The sequence below is a fragment of the Berghia stephanieae genome, chromosome 4 (assembly GCF_034508935.2).
Source record: "Berghia stephanieae isolate SIO BIC M18660-M18661 chromosome 4, UCSD_Bste_1.3, whole genome shotgun sequence".
Taxonomy (NCBI): Eukaryota; Metazoa; Mollusca; class Gastropoda; order Nudibranchia; family Aeolidiidae; genus Berghia; species Berghia stephanieae.
This window is the reverse complement of record NC_088363.1, coordinates 61,997,234-62,004,453: the sequence shown is the minus strand read 5'-3', so window position 1 is coordinate 62,004,453 and position 7,220 is coordinate 61,997,234.

Below are 7,220 nucleotides of genomic sequence, written 5' to 3'. Positions count from 1 at the left end.
TATATATATATATATATATATATATATATATATATAATCTTCATCCAGACCAACCACCATAATGTAATTTAGTTCATTTTGGAATAAATCGATTAAAACCCGGCAGCCCGTAATATTTGAAAAGAATATGGATGAGTTCATATTATTAATAGTTTGAGATCAAATGCGCCAGATTATAAGGAAATAGAACAGGACGCAGACAACGGTATTGTGATGCGGAAAACCCCAAGGCCAACCGAGGAGGAGAAGAATAGAAAGAGGGAAATAACTATAAACGGAAAGGGATTAAATTGTATCAGTTAAACTCCCTGAGATCAATTAATCAATAGGATAAACTGAATGATAATCGCCCGTAGGTTGCTCCGTCCATTAGACGAGATAGAAGGTTTGTATTGGTATAAAATACTAGGATGGTACACTTGATGGATTTTCCTTGGGTTTTATTTTTTCTGGATTTTTTTTTAATTGGGACATTTAAAGATGAAATAGGAGACATGTTGCTGAGCTTGATGGAGCGTGTGTGGTTAAGAACGATTGGATGGATGGATGGACGTTGGTATGTTGAGAGGAAGTTGGGGTTATGGTGGATAATGATGATGATGATGATGACGATGATGATGATGATGATGATGATGATGATGATGAGTATGATGATGATGATGATGTTGATGTTCATGATGATGATGACGATGATGCTTAGGTGGAGAAGGATAATGATGAGAACTTGGAGGAGGATAATGATGAGAAGGAGGAGGAGGATGAGGAGGGAGAGGAGGGGGTGAGAAGAAGAAAAAGAAGACGAAGAAGAAGAAGAAGAAGAAGAAGAAGAAGAAGAAGAAGAAGAAGAAGAAGAAGAAGAAGAAGAAGAAGAAGAAGAAGAAGTAAAACAACAACAACAACAACAACAACAACAACAACAACAACAACAACAACAACAACAACAACCACAACAATTAAAACAAGACTTGAAAGGAAATAGTTGAGATTGGGCTGAGGAGTAGGAGATTGCCGAACCCGGAAACTAAAAAAGATATAAAGATAAGTAAGGATAAATATATAGGCATATTAATAGAGAAAGATATATGATGCCCACACACACACGCGCGCGCGCTCACACGCGCGATCGCGGGGGGGGGGGGGGGCGCACGCAGAGAGACAAAAATGGGGGAGATGTTTACGAAAGCGGTTAGGGAGAAAGATTGAAATGAACTGGAGCGTGTCCTTTGTTGTCTCTTCAATATTATTATGTCCAAGGAGACACTAACAGATTTCCAATAAATAAGAATGGAATGAGTTTTTCGGCTTTGAAAAGTCCAAAGGCTTACAGATCTTTCCATAGTTACTATGACAACAGAAAAAGTAACAATCGTGATGGTTGAGAGCAGCTGGATAACATTGAAGAAATGAAAGAAAGAAGGAGCAAATATAAATTGAAAATCATTTTTGAAGGTATACGAGGACAATCTAGCCCATCCCAATCAAAGACCACAAAATAGATAAATAAATATATAGATAAGTAAATGAATATATATATATATATATATATATATATATATATATATATATATATATATATAATATTAGTAAAAAGCCCGCAATTTCGCGGGGAAAGAACTATTTTCATTCGATACTGTACTCACCATCATTTAATGAGGGCAGATTGGTAAACAACGTTGTCTGTGTAATTTCGTATATCTTCGGTTGATTTTTCTGTGTGGCCCAATAATATATTTAATAATATATTCCCTCAACTAACCCCAAGAAAAAATTAAACCTAGTACCTTTAATTAACCTCAATAGGAAAAACAAACACCCTAGCACTTTAATAATACTTATGACTAACCCTAATAGGAAAAAAAATCATCCGATCTCGAGCTAACCCTAATAGAAAAAATCATGACAAATTGAATAAATAAACGCCTGACAAAAGATCAAAGGTGAAAATACAAATCTAAAGAATACTGGGATGTAGGAGCTTTCGGAATGTCTCCCCTTTACTTAACTTATGGAAAAACAAACTTCCTAGCCCCTTTAATAAGACTTATGACTAACCTCTCGAGCTAACCCTAATAGAAAAAAAACAACTCTCGGACTGCTTTGCACTACCTTTCAATATTTAACAAATCAAAATGGCGGCTGAAAATCAAAACAATGGTCAAATTAAGAAATTTTAAACTTTCACAAATCTATTAAGGTTTGTTCAAGAGTTTTTAAAATACTTCTAGATATAATGACAAATTGAATAAATAAATGCCTGACAAAATATCAACGGTGAAAATACAAATTTAAAGAATACTGGGGATGTAGGAGCTTTCGGAATGTCTCCCCTTTACTTAACTTATGGAAAAACAAACATCCTAGCACCTTTACTAAGACTTATGACTAACCTTAATAGAAAAAGAAATATCCTCGATCTCGAGCTAACCCTAATAGTAAAAAAAGAATCAAAATGGCGACTGAAATACCTTCATGTGATCAAGTGAATAATATCACTATGAATGCCACGATTTGCTGAAAAATGCCAACAACCACACACACATGTATACACCACACACAACACACACACACACACACACACAAACACACACACACACACATAAACATACACGCAATTAGAACATACATAACAACACTGATCACCGCTAAATCAACAACACAACGGAAGTAATAATAATACTTGATGTCATAAATAGATGACGCAAATTGACAACTTTTTACAGTGTCAAAATTAGTTTATTTTGGGAGTCAAGTGTAGTCGTTGGTACATATTTTATGATATCTGTTTGACTCAACGAACTTTCAAACTGACTCTAAATTATAAAAGGAAATCAAGTTATCTGTTTATCTATCTGTAAAAAATACATTTCTAATTTTCAAATCTTTCAGTAGAGTTGTGCGCCGTATCAATTTTTTTATTGACTCAAATAAGCACAATGTTCTCCACAATGCTATATTTTTTAAAGAAAGGATATATATATATGATAAAGTAAATAAATAAATAAAACCCCGAGAAAGGGGCCCTGCTATTAATTATCCCATTCCCAAATGAATGCATAAATTCAGTACTTTTTTGTTGTTGTTTTTTTTTTCAAGTAAAATAAGCTTATGGGATTCTTCCCGCCACGACAACTGAGAAATTCTGACAGTTATGATAAATCTACATTCTTAATTCGAAAATATTTCTGTCACAGTACAACACTATTCTGGTACAGGGCCATTATCTAACACCATCCCACACCACTTAAATGCTGTGTTTATCTTCAGTTGTGAAGCTGCAACATTATGGATTGGATTGGATTGGAATTCAAGATTACCGATGCAAAAATTTAATGAGATTTAAAATCCTGGTTATATGTTAACATTTTTTTTTTGCTGTTTGGGGGGGGGGGTACCTCAAAGATTTTCACCTCGGAATTTTCAAACTGACTAAATTGGGAATATTGGAGGAGAAGCCTTCACTAAAATGTGTGCCTCTCCAATCTTACCTGGAGTGAGGCAAAGGTCTGTGCCAAGGACAGAAGAAGATGGAAGAGTGCTGTTGAGACCCTATGCTCCACCAGGAGCCAAGAGGCATAAGTTAGTAGTACGTAGGTGTAAGATAAAAATCTGATAAAGTGTGTATAAAACCATGCGAGTCAGGTCAGAAAGAAACAGAATACTGTATATATATATATTAGAAAAAGTCATCACGAAAATTCAGCCTGCCTGGACTGAGGATCGAGTTTCAGACCTCCTGATTACCGAACTTCAACAAAGGTTGCTGAAAAAGCTCATGGCATCGCCGTCAAGAAGCAGTGAAATAGAATTCAATTGACCCTCGGATCAAATTACTTTACAACCTGTGAAATCTTTACTGTAGGTTCTTTTTCTTTGTGAATCTTTACAATCAGAAATGTTATTTTTTTCTATTTTCTTGTATTTATCGGCGGCTAAGCTCTGTTTCAAACATTGATGGTGTGATTCAATTTCACGCTCAGTTAGTCTTCACACCATTGCCGTACTCTGAAAAATACACAAAACAAAACAACACATTTCTCATATTTTGTCCAGAAAACTCGTCCTTCAAATAAATAACGAGCAATTAAAATAACCCTTGTCTTGTCAAAACTCTCAAACATGGGATTTAATTAAAGTCCCAGGTTTGAGTTTGAGAGGTTTGACAAGACAATGATTATTTTAATCGATCTTTTGGAAAACGAGTTTTCTAGCCAATTTTTTTTTTAGAAATGTGATTTTTCAGAGTACGGGAGACCATAGATTTCAATGTGTACATTGTTCGCTTATATTCACAACTTGCTCTCCTAGATCGCGTTTTACTACAAACATATTTATAGAAGTTCCCAATCACATTCAATGCTAAGTACACTTTTATTCCAACGGCACCTCATAATTGGCATAGAGCTGTAAAAGGCCCCCGCATTGTGATTCTAATGGCGTTCGCGGAATGGTTTTTACACATAATTGTCACGCGTAACGGTTCAAATCCGTTTGCTGTGCTGGCAGTGTTAGGCTTTGAGGTGAGAGTGGTTTGACATTCATGCTGCCTTGACAGTTTTATAGTTAGAAAATTATAACCAAGAAATCTGGGTTGTGTGAGATTCGAAACATAAATGAACGAAGAGTTTATAGCGTGGCTCAGCGGTACCGTCTTTGCTTCGTACCCGAAAGGTACCGAGTTCGATCACCCGCCGTGCTGTGTGACCTTGACAAGTCACCTCGCCCTAGCTCAGTTTGCGGCGCTGCACTGCGGCTGACGCCTGGGTTATTCCAGTCTTCCCTTGGAAAAGACCCTAAAGACAAATTTCCCCATGGAGATGAATAAAGGGAATTTTATTTTTTGTTTATTTTATATGCGAGTTTTAAGCCATCTATACTATAGCTAATCGAAAGAAGGGAGCGAATGTCAGAGAAGATAAATTGATTACGTACATGCCAATTTTTAAAGATGTTTTTTGTTTGTTCTTGTATTTGTTTCTTTTCTGCTTAGTCTGGCACTATTTCATACACACTTTTTCAGATCTTTATCTTACACCAGTGCCTGCTCCCTAATTTGTCATTTTGGCTCCTACTAAACTCGATGTGGAGAGAAATAACCACGCCCTTTGTTCTTTAATTCCCAATGATTTGGAATGTTCGAACCAAAATTTCTCAGCAAACAATGACAGTCATGGGTATGTGTTTAAGTAAGATATTCACCAAGTTTACCCACCAGAAAAATCGAACCAGCACAGAAAACTATGTGTAACCTTAAACATTTATAGTCTGATTGAAATAATCTTATGAGAACTTACCACTCAGCTAGTGTTCAGAACAAATATAACAAACCGTAGTGTTGAGTAAACAGCCTATGTTGTCCGAGTGGGTTTGAGGGTGTGTCACGAATCCTATGTTTTGATTGGTCAAAAATATACTGGTTAATTTAGATCTCTGTAATGGACTAGAGCAGCAGTCCTAACACCTTTTCTCCTGTCTGTTCCAAAAGATAGGCCTAATTGTTACTTGCGTTCCAATTGTAAGCGTATTGCAATAGGCTTCAACATTCGTGACGTCACTTCCCTCGTAATGACTTAGTAACTGGTTCTAAACTATCTGAACAATGGCGGACGCCCTTATGAAATACTTCTCCGACGAGCACAAAAGTGTATCCATAGGAGAAAAACATTATAAATCTGATCATCTTTTGACTTTTAATAATTCTGATCACATGACATGTGAATAAGTTCTAGCCAGCATGAAGAATAAAAAGTACCGATATTCTTGGTTTAGAAACAAGCTGCTCGTTTTGGGTGGACGTGACATCAGACTATTGAATCCAATTATCTATCGGGTGCTAGTGGACGAATTAGGATATGTTCAAGCACGAATGTCAAAGTTTTACTTCATACTATTATTATAGACTTGAGCAGTGAACTTCATACAGTGATAGGGGTCCTTCCTATTCATATATTTTTTAAATTCATCAATAGACTCCTAAGCATTCCGTGAAGGAATATAGATAATCCATCAAACAAGATGTTGTCCAAAGTTATCAAAAGGATGGTTAATAATCTTGCCCTAGGTAAAAAAAAAACCCCAAAGAAATTGCCTGAAGCGGGGTTCGAATCCGGGACACTCCAGGTCACAGTTGAATACCCTAAACACTCGGCCATTTCGCCCTAGCAATATTAACCCGGTTGCTATAGCACTCGACTAACAATCAAGAGGGACCAAAGAATTTCGATTCCGATTGAGTCGATTTTTTTCTTCCCGATCTCTCTACTATGCATTAATTGGATTACTCGTTCTATTGAATCTGGCGGAAAGCACTTAGCGATAGACTAGCGTCCTCTCCTAAGGGTAGCAAGCACTTGTTACTCTCCATTTATAGCTTCAAAAAAACAGGGCTAAATTCTGATCCCATGGGCCTTATGGCACAGAAAGATTTACATTTTTATCCCCCCCCCCCCCGGCCCCCTTCCCCCAACGTCCTCTACCGATGCGATTATAAATGAATCAGAACCAAGGTCCTCAGAACGCATTCTAGCCAAGGCTAACACACCCTGATTCCAGCCTATTATATGCCTGTTGTCCAGGTTCACTTCATCACAACTGGCTGCCTCGGCAAAAGCATTTTTTAGATGATAAACGACCATAATATTTCAATGATTAAACCGACGTACACCTGTCTTTATTCGATCTTTACTCCTTTATCACCACGGCTTTCACAGCATTAGCATTTCATTCTCTCGCCGTCTTTTTCTTCTCCTTTGTTAAAATATAATTCCTTAGACTTAACTGACACCGAGCCATGTCCGAGAAGAAAGGAAAATTATTAGAAGACTGAGCCATCTGTCGCGTTCAGTCGTATCAATAATATATAATAGCAATCGGGCTGGTGTTGAAATAGCCCTTACTTTATTTCCTGGCTACTCGACGCCACTGTTTGCATTCTTGGATGACGGCTTTCATTACAGCTTTACCTCACAATCTAACACAAGTCTTTCAAAGGACACTTTCATCGGCTTTTCATCATAGACGGGCGGCATTACCAGTTTCTTGGTGTGTTCTGTTCTATTCCTGGAACAGTTTATATTGTGTGTTAAATTGATTTTTGTGGGTAATAGCTATAGGTGGTGAAATAAGATTTATTTGAACTGTGAAATGGTTCCAGGGGAGAATCTATTGTTCGGGGAGTTGGGAGAGAAAACAATACTCTACCTACAACGTAAGGTGGGGATTGG